Consider the following 14,437-nt stretch of genomic DNA (forward strand, 5'->3'; position numbering starts at 1 on the left):
TGTAAATGTATGCCAAGTTCAATGGTCAGTCCTGAAATTTATTTTTAACAATATAAAATATTTTATAACAACTGAAAATGCCCATTCTTCTTACAACTTGGAGACTTTATTTATGTGTAATATCTGACTTGGCTAGTTTTCATATGAATTTACAATAGAATCTTAATAGAATAGAATAGAATTTGAATACATTCATTAATATCGATGTAAATTAATTTGAAAACTAGCTAAGTCAGATATTACACATAAATGAAGTCTCCAAGTTGTAAGAAGAATGGGCATTTTCAGTTGTTATAAAATATTTTATATTGTTAAAAATAAATTTCAGGACTGACCATTGAACTTGGCATACATTTACATCTCACTTCTTTTATCGCTGAAAGCATACGTTTTATTACAGAACTTGGCTTTCTTTTTACATTTATGTTTTTGATGGGATATCATTACTTTTTGTACAGAAATTATAAGTAGGAAGGTTCATAATGTTATCAAAATCAAAATATTCTTTATTCAATTTGGCCATTACAAGTACTTTTCCTATAGGAAGCTACTATAGCAAGAAACCCAAGAGTTGCTCTTTTTAAAACATAGTTTAGAGTAAGCGCTTCATAGGACATTTCTCTTCGCCGAATAAACCAAGTAGGACACCATTGTGATAATACACTTCTATCTTAATATTGTACAAATCCACTGCAGCCTTTATTTCGGAAGTAGCTCCGTACGTAGTTAAGCAAAGCATGTCTTCTTTAGAAGAGTAAAGATTCCCGTTTGGAGCGCTAGTGTAGATACTTAAATCATTCCAGTTACGACATACGTACTCTACTATAGTCTCGCGCAATTTATTAGTTTGTTGTATATCAATACGCTCAAACGAAGAATATGCAATAGCATGGAAGAGACAGCTCCCATCGGGAGGCATTGGAACAATTCGGTGTAAGGTTCTTGTTTCAACCACAAGCAAATCTATTGAACGACTCATTGTTCAACATGTCTTGGAATAAATATGAACAATAAGTTTATTAAGTGCTGACGGTACAAATCTGAATTGATATGATCCCAAGGTCGACTTCGTTCTCTGCTGTTTCCACAAGTGTTCCTAAAACCAGTAAAATCATGAAACCCAGGCCAAAAATACCATTAAAATATGAGCGCCTTCGTACAATAAAATATATCTAATATAATTAGGTATTTACTTTTTTTATTATAGTCAATAATATTATGTTTTATTACTCTTAAGATGATATTTAATTATATATGAAAATAGATTATATTTATCTATGAATCTCGACTATAGTTATTATTTTGTTGATTAAATGACAGTTGTCAGATTAGAAAGTAATTAATGTATGCTGCGTTTAGAAATCTGATATATTTATTATTATTATTTTCTAATTTTATAATTTTATTGGAATAACTCAATACGCAATGCCTCCAGAATTCAATGGAAAGTGGAGTTACTGAGTGTCTTAACACTAAGTTCCCTCTGTCTACCCCGCTATGTGTGGGATACACCGTAAAGCGGATTTATTTATTTTTTATTATTTTATTTAAGTAATTTTTAATTTTCTCTTTTTTTCTCTTATTTTTTTATTAACAATTACTTAAATTTTTACTGTTAATAATTACTTTATAATTACTTCTGTTAAGATAGCTGGTAGGCTGACAATGTTTCAAAATAAAAATCAAATCAGCTTCACTCTGTATCCCGCACACAGAAGAGTAGACAGAGAGAACCTAGTGTTAAAACACTCAGTAACTAGTAACCAGTAACCAGTCAGGTTTTACAGTCACACTTTATGCCCCTGTGCCACGACTGACCTTACAGATAGTATATTATTATTAAATTTTATATATATTTCTATAAATATAATTACTTTTTAAAAGCTTTTATGTATATTTATTTTTTAGTGTATTTTTTTCTGTTTTAGGATTCTGTACCTCGAAAGCAATAAAACAGAACCCTTATAGGACTTAGTACTTAAATATTGTAATAATAATTTGTTATTTGTTATCATTGTGCCGATAGTGGTTTCGGTTAACGGTTTAATAGCGAAAAGCCTCGACCAACACCTTAAGAGGCTATCGCTTAGCTGTTGGATCAAGAACCGGATACAGAAGGCAGTATTACTTGAGACGGCACGTATTGTGCGGAGGTTCCTCTCTCTGGAGCCCTAGCCACCGATGGCTTGGACCCTTGTCCCGCCCTCGCCGCCTCGGAAGAGTGGTTTTTTTATAATTTTATATGTATCTTTTTTATAATAATTTATATTTAAAAATGTAAAAGTGATTCACTAATTTAATAAAAGTTCTTCAGGTATTTAATATCAAATACGTTAATCGACTATGCAAATGCTCTTAGTATAATAAGTACTAAAATGTTTAAATTATCTATATATATATATATATATATATATATATATATATATATATATATATATATATATATATATATATATATATATATATATATATATATATATATATATATATATATAAAAGGACTTGTCCTCACTGACTGAGATAAGACGCACGCACAGCCGTAACCGCTGATGGTAGAAACGTTAAATTTGGACAAAAGTTTACTTTCGTAATCTGGACATCCACTAAGAAGGGATTTCGAAAAATTTTAACCTTAAAGAGATGAAATAGCGGTTCAAAGTTTTTATGGAAAAAAATTTAAATCGGCACCGATTTTTATAAAATTTGAAATTTAGATTTTTAAAGGTATTTAATTGAACACGTGTTTCATCGTTTTCTAGAATTCTCCCCTCTTATTATTCCCCCCCTAGAGAGAACCTTTAGGGGTGCAAATATTCATAAATATTCATAAAATTTGAAATTCAGACTCTTAAACGTATATAATTAAACATATGTTGTATGGTTTTCTAGAATTCACCCCTTAAGGGTGCAAATAAGGGGTTGAAAGTTTATATAGAAAAATTTTTAAAACACCACCGATTATTATAAAATTTGAAATTTAGACTTAAAAATATTTCATTGAACACATGTTTTATGGGTTATTAGAATTCACCCTTTAATAGGCAAGCGAAGCTGCGCGCGTCCGCTAGTAATAAATAATAATGAAGGATGTTAATCCATTTATTATATTTTTATATTTTTACGTGAAGCCCTTGAAGTCCACATGATGACAGGCTTTCTCAGGACATAAATTAGAGTCATTTTCAGCTACAAATGGAGACATATCTTATCTTAAAATATACTTGAAAGCATCGTGTTGTTTGAGATGGATTACGTAAGTAATAGTGAAGTTAGTCTACAAAACAAATAAAATATTTACTAACGTGTGACATAAATAAAAGCAAATATATATAAATAATGCATTGCTCTTATTTTGTTGGCAGGCGCTATGCCTAAAAATCAGTTATCATTAACTTTGATTGCTATGCTTTCATTACAGGTGCTATAAGTAAATGTTCCTAATTGAATCTATTTATTGAAAAATTATAAGAAAATATTTTAAAAAATACTAGTTTCGGATTTTTCTCTTGACATACACCCAATTACTTAACCGGATGCTAAATTTCACCTTTCTAGATCATCTGGAACTTGGTTAACATTAAGGTCTATAGGTCAGTCACCCCCCTAAAAATTTACGATTTTTGGACGTCATTATCTAAATAACTGTTTGAGCTGTGTTTATGAAATTTTATGCACGTATACAGGTAGGGGGTCTAAATATTTGAGCCAAATATGACAGCTTTAGGTGGAATAGTTTTTGAGTTACGAATAGGTAAAAAGTGGCTTCAAATGGTTCGTGTAAAATAACACACGGTGCTGCTCGCCAGTTCTGAAACCCAGAAACTTGGCACGCGCTCCGCGCGTTTTAAATCAACCGTTTTGTTGCTGCGGCCATTTTGGGTTAACAAAAATATTGTTTACATATAATTTCATTCTCATCAGAACTGAAATCGTAATCCAAATTTCAGCTAATTAAATGGGTCAAAGAGCTGGCAAGATTTTACAAACACTATCACACTAATATAGCAAGTTAAATAAAACCTCGTAAAAAGAGTGGTGGGTGACGGTCACAAAAGCTTTAGTCTGTTCCTTTGAAATTCACGAGAAGTTCCTTCACCGCTAGTTCAGTTAGTTCTTTATAATTCCCTTTTAAAGTTGTTCGTTTCTTGTTCGCTTTTACTCGTGTGTGGCGTGCGTGGCATTCTTATTTGTTAAAAATGTATTCTACAATTTATTTGAGGCCAGAGGCAGTGCATAATCGGTGCAGGCTATGGGTTCGATTCCCACTCGGGGAAATTAATATTTTCATTTCCTAGCTCTGGTAACACTCAACATACAATGTCTCCAAAAATCGGCGGAAAGTTTCGGACCAAAGTGCCTTAATGGGAACGAAATATCCTAACATTAGGTTCCCAGGTTCCTTGTCTACTTACCCTGCTATGTGCGGCATACAACATTTAAATTAGGCTCAAAAGGCATCCATTTTACTAATAGACAATATGCGGTCAATTTATTTCATATTACAAATATCGATATCTCGTTAGTCGAATATAAATTATAACTAATTCGACTGTAGCTTGTCAAAGGCGAACAGAAACAGATGTCGGTGAAATTAATGGCAGATAGGTAGTTTCACGCGTCACGCCATAGCCATATGGCAGCGTGTTCATAGATATTGAAAAACGTGATAAACTCTGTCACGTCAATAGTCATACTTATATTGTAAATGTGAATGTACGTTTAGAGACTGCAATTATAAAGGAAATGAATGAAAAATAAATCTACTAGTATAAATGCAACGTAAAATAAAGTATATTTTTAACACGCGTTTTCACTTAGTTCACGTTGTATCCCGCACCTCTTCTCCCCACATTCTGCTATGTGCGAGCGGGAAACAAACAAATATTTCACACTTATTCCCAATTAAAAATTTGAAAATGTGACAATAATTTTTATAGTCGTCGCGTAGCGGCACAACAGTTGTCGGTTCGATTCTCACTCATGGAAATAAATGATTTCTATGTCCCTATTCTAATAACAAGATAAAGCGAGAGTATTTTTCTTTTAATTGGTTGTATAATATACAAAACAAAATATACCAAACATGGCCATATTCGATCCCCTCATTAAAAGTTACAAGCATTTTAATAAGTACCTAATATGACAATTTCGTTTGAATTTCCTGTTTTATATAATTGGACATATTTAATGCTACTTAAGTTGTAAAAGTGACATCTTATGGGTTCGTTTACTCTGGCAACATGAAGCAAGGCGGTGTTTAGTTCCGCCATATTACGCGAAAAATTGCAATTGGAGGGCACGTGGCGTGAAATGAGACATGTGGAAAAAGATTGAAGAAAAAATGTAATTTCCTCGAGTGGAAATCGAACCGACAACTATCGCATTTACAATCACAGCTTTGCGCCACCGAGCTACGATGGCTTCAAATAAAATAAATAAATAATTGGATGTTATTAAAAATTTTGCAATTAAAGGAATTCTTTGCGCTTTTCTGTTAACTCGGTGACATAATTACAGAAGTCTCTACTCGTTGTTAGGCCCCTACTATGAATGTGTAAACTATAATCAGTCTCACGCCATATCTTGCAGAGGGAACGTAGTGTTATACACCTTTTTCCCATTATCCACCTAATTAAAGAGGCATTGGGATTTGAGCTTCGCCAAGTTTTACTGTGGCACCAGAGCGAAGAAATGAAAATGCTAAATATTTCATTTCATAGAGTGGGAATCGAACCCACAATCTGGCCCGTTTACAGTTGCACACTGGTTCCAGTCCAGGAAATGAAAATATTAAATATTTAATTACCTCACTCTGGTAACGAGGCAAAGTGCGGCGTTAAGTTCCACCACTCTACACACAATGTCTCTAGAATTCGACGGAAAGTCTTTTAATGGGGTCGAATACCGATTCAAAAACATATATTCGCTCGTTTGCCTTGTCCTTTTTCCATGAAAAAAAAATATATAACAGAATAATTAGTACATTATTAAAATAAAAATTTAGTCCAAACACTTTGGATAGAAAAATATTGCTTAGAAAACGTATAAAAATTTGAATATCCAGTTTCAAAGAGGTGCAAATTCAAATCCCGTTAAGTTAAAATTTTACAGCAAAAATCCCAAAAAAAAAATGATCAAAGAATAACTGGTAAGGGACACGGTCGTCCTTTTAAAATTAAGTTAAACACAGTTAGGGTTCTTTCTATCAGGTCATTAAAAGCTACCTTTTGACTCGTAGCGAAGCTATTAACTTTGCACTGAAAAATTATTTCAATTAAAACTGAATGCCGCTCTTAATGGGGTCGACATCATAATATAATGTTAAAATTACTTTTATCTTATGAGGTTTCGTAATAGGTTTTATTAGCTAACAGGCAGTCTTCGTGGAGAAATGGATATTTATTTATATATATAAATCAGCTTCCTGCACATAGCAGGGTAGGCAGAGGGAACCTTATGTTAAGATACTATGTTCCCCATTTTCCTCCGAAGTTTTCGAGGCATTGCATAGTTCCAGAACGAAGAAATTAAAACATTAAACACACGCTGGTACCCCTACGCCACGACTGGCCTCGAACGTACTTAATTTTATTAAAAAAAAAACTAATAGTACTTAACCTCATCTCATATCCCATTTAAGAAATAATAATATAAGAAACCCAATCCAAGTCCAAGTAGTCTTACTAAAGTTAATATGAAATTATGGTGATGACACCGAATGGGAAAATTAGTTTATTATATTATAATGATTGAAAAAAAAAAGTTATTATTATTATTGCTGCGTTGAGTTCTGCCACTCAACACGCAATGACCCCAGAATTCGGCAGACAGTGGAGAATGGAGTTTCTTAACACTAGGTTTCCTCTGCCTACCCTGCTGAGCGAGATACAGCGTGAAGTTGATTTAATTTAATTTTTTATGGTGATGACAGCGAACGGGAAAAATTAGTTTATTATATTATAATGGTTGAATCTCGAAAGTGGCTAATTTACATGCGAAGCACGTTTCTATCTAATGGATTTCAGTTATCCGCCGGGAGCCATTTTTATAACGCATACTTTTATGACGACTAAAATTGTTTTTTTTTTCAAAGATTCTCTATTCTATTACATTTTAAATTGCAAAAAATTGATTTGACTTTTAAAATATAGATGATGAGTAGAAAACTTGTTTTTAATATACAAAAGGCTCCTTTGGCTATAATATAAAAAAAATAAAATATTTAATATTATCTTTCCTCGTGTGGAAATCAGAACCTGTCACGTGCCCCCGTGCCACGTGCCCCGTGCCCCGTACCATCCATCAGCCTTTTAAGGTCCACTGCTGGACATAGGCCTCCCCCAATGCTCGCCACTCCGTCCGGTCCTGCGCCCTTTGAATCCAGCGGTTTCCCGCTGTCTTCTTAAGGTCGTCGGTCCACCTGGTTGGAGGGCGGCCTGTACTCCTTTTGCCGAGACGTGGTCGCCATTCGAGGACCTTTCTACCTTGCCTTGACCTTGCCCCGTACCATCCACTTCTAAAATATTTGAAATTAAAAAATAACTATTAATTTAGACAGAGCTAATATATGTAATAATTATTATTAATGATATTTTTATATCAATTATTAAGCTGAAATCGAATTTATCCCGTAAAGGATTTCTATACCTTTTAAAGTATAATTTATTTTGCAAGCTTTCAATACATAAAGTAGCTTTTATTTTCAACCATGTTACTTAATACTTTAAGAAAACACCACTCGTAGCTAAAACCACGAAATCCTGGCCAATCCTGTTTACTGTGCATCAGGGACGTCACTTTGAAGAATTTTACAGTATTATAAATTATTGTGCCAATTTTAAACTATGTTTAAATTTACACCCTGTATTCTATGTGGCAGGAGGGCAGCTGGAGTCTAGTGTTCAAACATTCTGTTACCCATTTTTCACACAATTTTTAATATATCGTTAGTCGATCGAGGTGGAACATCCCCATTGTTTGAAACTTTTTAAAGATGATATAAGATGTTTTTGTAAGCCAAAGTGTAAAATATCTTTTTTTTAAATTTAAAAAAAAACTTGTATAACAATTTAAATGAACACGTGACGTGAAAGAAGGCTTCCATTGACAACGAATAATATGACAGAAGTAAAATAATGAAAATATTATACAATTATTGAAACATTTTAAATTAATAAGCAACCATTTATTTTTAATTATTTTTTTGTCTTCTAATTGAATTCTACATATAGCCGGGAAGGGAGAGGGAACCTAGTATTAAAACAATCCATTGACCACTCCATTCAATTTTGAGAGCATGTCGAATGGCGAAAGTTACCACGCTTTGCTTACCAAAGCGAAATTAAAAAAAATAAATAAATAAAATATAATCATTCTTCCAAAAACGAATCGAACCCAATCATCGCGTGAAACTGAGACTCACTGCGCCACGACGACCTAGTAAAATATAATTTCAAACTACCATTACTTGCACAACCCTACGCTATATTCGAGTACTACGACGTAGCACGTAGCCGTAGCGTACGAACCAAACACACGTTTCACCTTTACGTGGTATAAATCTCGAATCATGCAGCTAAATTAAAATGTTTATTCCACTGAATTTTTACCTTTTAAATTGATCAAAAGTGGTTTTGAATTTTATATTAATACTAGCGACCCGCGCGCGGCTTCGCCTGCGTTGACTACGTTATTATTAATTTCTGTCTCCATGAGTACCTACGCCCTAAAAGTGACGTCCATGCAAAATTTGAGACTCCTAGCATTTGTAGTAACGAAGTTTCATACAAACTTTCGACCCCAAAAACAACCACTTAAAAGTCGAATATTTCAAATTCCCGTCTTAGCGAGCACCTACATCCTATAAGTAACTCCTATGCAAAATTTGAGATTCCTAGCACATGCAGTTTCTGAGATTTTGTGATGACCTTTCGATTTTATATACCTATATAGATTAATATTATTTTATTAGTAGAAAGAAAAATATATACTATTTCCCCTCGAGTGGGGATCGAACTCACAACCTTTCACGTCTACAGTCACACATTTATGAGCTACGACAACCTTTTTTTTATTACTTGTATATTTTAATTTCGGATATCGCTATTTTTAGTAATAAACCGTATAAGAAATATTTATTTGAAATATGACAAAAGATTGGTTCAATCGTCTCAAATTCTCAAACAATTGGGTGCTTATTTGTTAAAACAGTTCCATTAAAACTTTGAAATTGTAACGGTAATTATAAAGCGAAATAACCCTACAAAATTGAAAAGCACCATCAATTATAAGTCATAAAATTATTATTTTATATACGTAAGACTAGTTGCGACCCACAACTTTATTTGCGTTAACTTCTTTCTTTAGCTTCACGCTGCATCCCGCATACAGCCGGATAGGCGGAATAAATAAACACTCTGTTCCCCACGCACTAGTGCCCTGAAGATACTGTCGCAGTTTGTCTTGTTATAATAACCAAACCGCTTTGGTTTGTTACCAGAGCTAGGAATTGAAATGAAATCGTTCCTCTGATTGGGAATCGAACCCACTACCGTCAGATTTATACTTAGACACTATAGACGGATTGCCACGTATGGAGGAACGTACACACTCCCCAAGGAACCTAAATGTGTGAGGTTCCCTAATGAACCTTTTACGCTTAATACTTCCATCTTTATATTGTCTGTTAGTAAATCAGTAACGGAATTGGCTGTTTATATAAAATACAACGAAAACTCTACCACTTGTTATTTATAAACATATTTTGGTAAATTAAGGAAATGACAAAGTTCTTAGTGAAATTCAAATACTTATTTAGAACTTATTTAATCTTTTAGTCTTTGTTTGTTGTTTGACTTTCGACTTTGGCTTTATGTTGTTTATCTTAATCTTTTGAATAGATAGAAATGAAAAATAAAAGAAAAAGATTTCAATAGGATATTATTTCAATTGAAATCTTTTTCTGATTATATTCAACGGGATTGAAGATTGTTTGATATTTTTTTAATTAAGTCTTCGTATAGCCCTTTTTTATGATTTATTCTGGTTAGACGACAAAGGATGGTCCTCTACTCTCCGCCAAATATTCCGGACATTGACAATTTTTCGGTGGAGTGTAACCCTTTGTCTTGTTACCAGAGGGAGGAAATGAAAATATTTAATCTCCCTAAATGGAAATCGAACCCGCAACCATTTTTATTATATTCAATAAATATTATATATTTTCTGTTTTAGCTGCACGCTGCGCATCCCGCATATAGCGTGATAGGCAGAGAGGAAACCCAATTTTAATACACTCTTTCCCGCTCCCTCCTATCGCCCGCCCGCTCCTATCTAATGCTGTATAACTAACTCTATTATCCAAGACCTACCAAGTACTAATATAAGAAACATGATACGAACATGTGTACGGTTGGAGGTGACGGAACTAAACGCCGTTATTTCAAATCACCGGAAACATTCTACAAAATGAATCCCTAAAAAAATCTACGAAAAACCAAACAAGAGAATTTCCAGTAACTTTTATACACGCGTCGAAATAATATCGTTTAACCGCAGTCCCTTGCTTCTTGCTAGTTAATTGGACGATATTCGTTACTTTGGCAGCGGTCACCAGGGAAACAGCTGTAACAAGGAGGTCGAATAATATAAAGAACATTGTTGGACCATTCGATAGGTTTTCATTCATTTATTATATACAAATATTTGTATGAAACGTCGTTCATTTTTTAATTAATTGATTATTCAGTTTGTTTGTTTTTTTTTTATTTGGATACGACTGAAATTACCTACAGTGGGAAAAAATATTAAGAGGAAAATTAAATTAAATTAAATACTTCATTTCCTCCTGCGGGAATCGAACCCCCGACCTGTCACGTCCCACGCTTGTGCTCCTACGCCATAACTGGCCCCAACTTAATAACTTTTCATCCGTAATTCTTAACAAAAACTGAAACAACTCAATTAGTCAGGCAATTTACTGTAAAAATAGGAAGAACGCTTTAAATAAAGTTTATTCCTATAGCAAATTCGCTTAAGGCTAATTCATTTCTTCGTCAAGATCCAGATAAAAGATTGTTTCACTAACATTGCCTTTTTCACAAGTAACATTTTTTTAAGGCTTCATCCCTGTATCCTGTATATAGCAGGGTAAGCAGAGAGAACCTAGTGCTAAATCACTCCGTACCCACTTTCTGCCGAATTTAAGGTCTTGTGTATTGAGCGGAGAAATTAATAAAAATAAAAAAGGAATTAATAAAAAAATATTAATTTCTCCGAGTGGGAATCGAAGTCACAACCATCGGGCTCCACCACTGCCCTCAATCTGGACTTATTTCACAAAAATAAGAAGAAAATCTCAACAACTAACCAGCTACTGTCAAAGGGAACTAATTAATTGCTGGAAGAAACCGAGTGTAAAATAAGGTGAAAATCTCCTATCAGACATTTATACTGTAAGAATACAGAAAGTGAAAGAAAAAAAATAATAAAATCACCTTCACGCTGTATCCCGCACACAGCAGGGTAGGCAGAGGGAACCTAGTATTAAGACACTCCGTTCCCCACTTTCCCCTGAACTTTGGAGGTATTGCGTGTTGCTAGGCGGAACTCAACGCCGCAAGTGAATGAAATATTGAATAATTAAATTTCGAAGTGATAGAGAACGTATGGCTTATCGGTCAGAGCGCTTGGTCGGCTTACAAAAGGCGCGGGTTCTAATCCCGGTATGTTCAAATTTTATATTATTCTCTGATTTTTTGCTAGTGATGTCCAAATTGAAGATTTATTTATTGAACTTGGCTCTCGTTTCACATTTAGGTTTTTGATAAGAAAAAATTGATAATAAAGTTTAAAATCTACATAGATTAAAGAATAGTCAGAAATTAAATAATATCTATATATTGTTTCGATATATTTAATTAATTAATATTGACTCAAAAACAAAATATTTTTATCAACTCAGAAAAGCTTAATATTGTATTTTTAACGTAATTTAACGGCTGACTGTAAACGCGACGGTTGTGAGTTCGATTCTCGTTCAAAGGAATTAATAGTTTTATTTCCCTCGCTTTGGTAACAAGACGCGACGCAAATAAAAGAATTTCTCTTTTACTCAAATTCAATAAATAATACAAAGAATTGGGAAGTAAGTAGAGAATGGAGTGCCTTAACACTGGGATCCTTCTATCTAGTTTATTTTACGCGAGATAAAAGTTAAAGCTGAAAAAAACTTAATTAAACAGTTTTAATTAAACAATAGAGTTAAAATCGATAGTTTGAAACAAGCCTTATAGAAAATGAACTAATCTAATTGTAAACTGCACGATGACTGTCGGCGAGGAAATTTATAACGAGTCAGCTAACATGTATAGAAAAATGCAATGAATGAGCTATTTTTCACAGTTAATTTATTTTCACGTGTTTTACACTTTTTCTTGTTTCACTCTGAGAGAACCTGGAAACTTAGTGATAAGACTCTCCGTTGACACTATGACACTTACGTTCTACACTGTCAGCCCAAGTGTTTAGCCTCCGCAGTTACCACAGCTTTACGCTTTGTATCCTGCATACAGCAGAGTAGGCAAAGGGAACCTTGTATTAAAACATTCCGTTCTCCACTTTCTGCTGAATTCTGCATGCATTGCCTGACCTCAACCTAAAATATCTTACTAATATTATAAATGTTAAATTTTATGAGGATGTATGCTTGTTTCACTTTCACGTAAAGACTACTGAACGGATTTTGATGAAACTTTACAATAGCATAGCTTATATATCAGAATAGAACATTTACAATTAATGTTGACACTGTCATAATTTCCATACAATATAACTATTTAAATAGGCAAAGCCGCGTATGGGCTGCTAGTACATAAATATTTAGAAGAACATTTTGTCCTTTAATAAAATGCACATCAAGAAATAAATTAAATAATAAAACCTTCCATTCACAAACACGTAACGACAATTAATGAACTTAATTAAAATTAACAAGCCTTATATCGGCGACGTCGTATTAACTCATTATTGCAACCTAATTAGATAACTCAGTGGTAGCGGGTTACGTGCTCGCCTCACGTTGTAGGGTGTTAGTGCGAGCGGGTATTACAATAGCAAAGTTTATACAATATTGTTAATCTCTACGTATAACGAAGAGAACGAACGAGAAACTAGTTGCTCGAAGCTAACTAGGAATAGTTGATGCTTAGAATATGGTTAGAAACTTAAATTGATGGATTTAGCTGTAAATTACATAATAATAGATTAACTCACTTATTTTTTTTTATATATTATATTAAGAAATATTATATACCTTAATAGCTAAATAGGTTCAAAACGCGGCGTTAAGTTCTGCCCTTCAACACGCAATGCCTCCAGAATTCGGCAGAAAGTGGGCAACGGAGAGTCTTAACACTAGGTTCCCTCTGCCTATCCTGCTGTGTGCGGGATACGGCGTGAAGCTGATTTATATACATATATATTTATGTTTTAGTTGTATTACACCATCGACTTTGATCGTCCGTTGCTTCTGTTCCCATTCGAATAATTTAATTTTCTTCATTTCCTTATTGTGGAATAAGATAAATGGCGGCATTTAGTTTTTCAATACAACAAGCAATATCTTGAAAATTGGGCAGAGAGTGAAGAACATAGTGCCCTTTTCCTCCAGTTTTCTCTGCTAGCTAAATAGGCTCAAACTGACTATGATTCTTTAGTTTTTTACTTCAGTTTTTTTAGGCTAATTTAAGCATAAATTAAGTAAGCTTAGGTATACACTAACAACCTACATTTACCTGACCTTGGAACCTGCCTCACTAAATTCGTTTAATTACTGAGAAGGATATATGATCAACCCTTGTACAGCCCTGTATTTTGGGATTAATTCAATGGCTCCCACACAGCACTTCTGTTAAATTAATAATTCGGAATTAAAACAATTACTTATGAAGGATTTAAAAGGTTCTCGAAGCAATAAAAGAGAGTTATAAATTTTAACTAATTTGTACTTTTTTAAGCAAATTTGAAGTAAAGTTATATGATAAATGCGAAATAATTTGGCTGTTTCTTTATATTCATTTGATTCTCATCAGTGAATGAATGTATTTTTATTTAAATAGTCTTTAGACACTCTGTCTGCTAAGCGGAATAAAAGGAGAAGCAACATATAAAAAAAAATAAAAAATGAGACTGAAAGAAATCTCAGATGACTTTCGAAAATAGAGTATCAATGAGACTGGATTGGAGGTTGATGACACTGGATGAAGCGAAAGGGGTATGAAGAGACTATAGCCAAAGCACTACGTTCTCTCTGACTATCTCTCTGGCCCTAGGGCCAAAGTATACAGCTAGAAAAAAAAACTAAATTTTATTGAAAAGTAGAGGGAGATCGTTGAATAATGAATTTCAAAGCTGCAGTTTTTCTAGCTATACCAGAAAA

This window comes from Heliconius melpomene, chromosome 2 (assembly GCF_056956725.1).
Source record: "Heliconius melpomene rosina isolate 202511_hmr_F chromosome 2, ASM5695672v1, whole genome shotgun sequence".
Lineage (NCBI taxonomy): Eukaryota > Metazoa > Arthropoda > Insecta > Lepidoptera > Nymphalidae > Heliconius > Heliconius melpomene.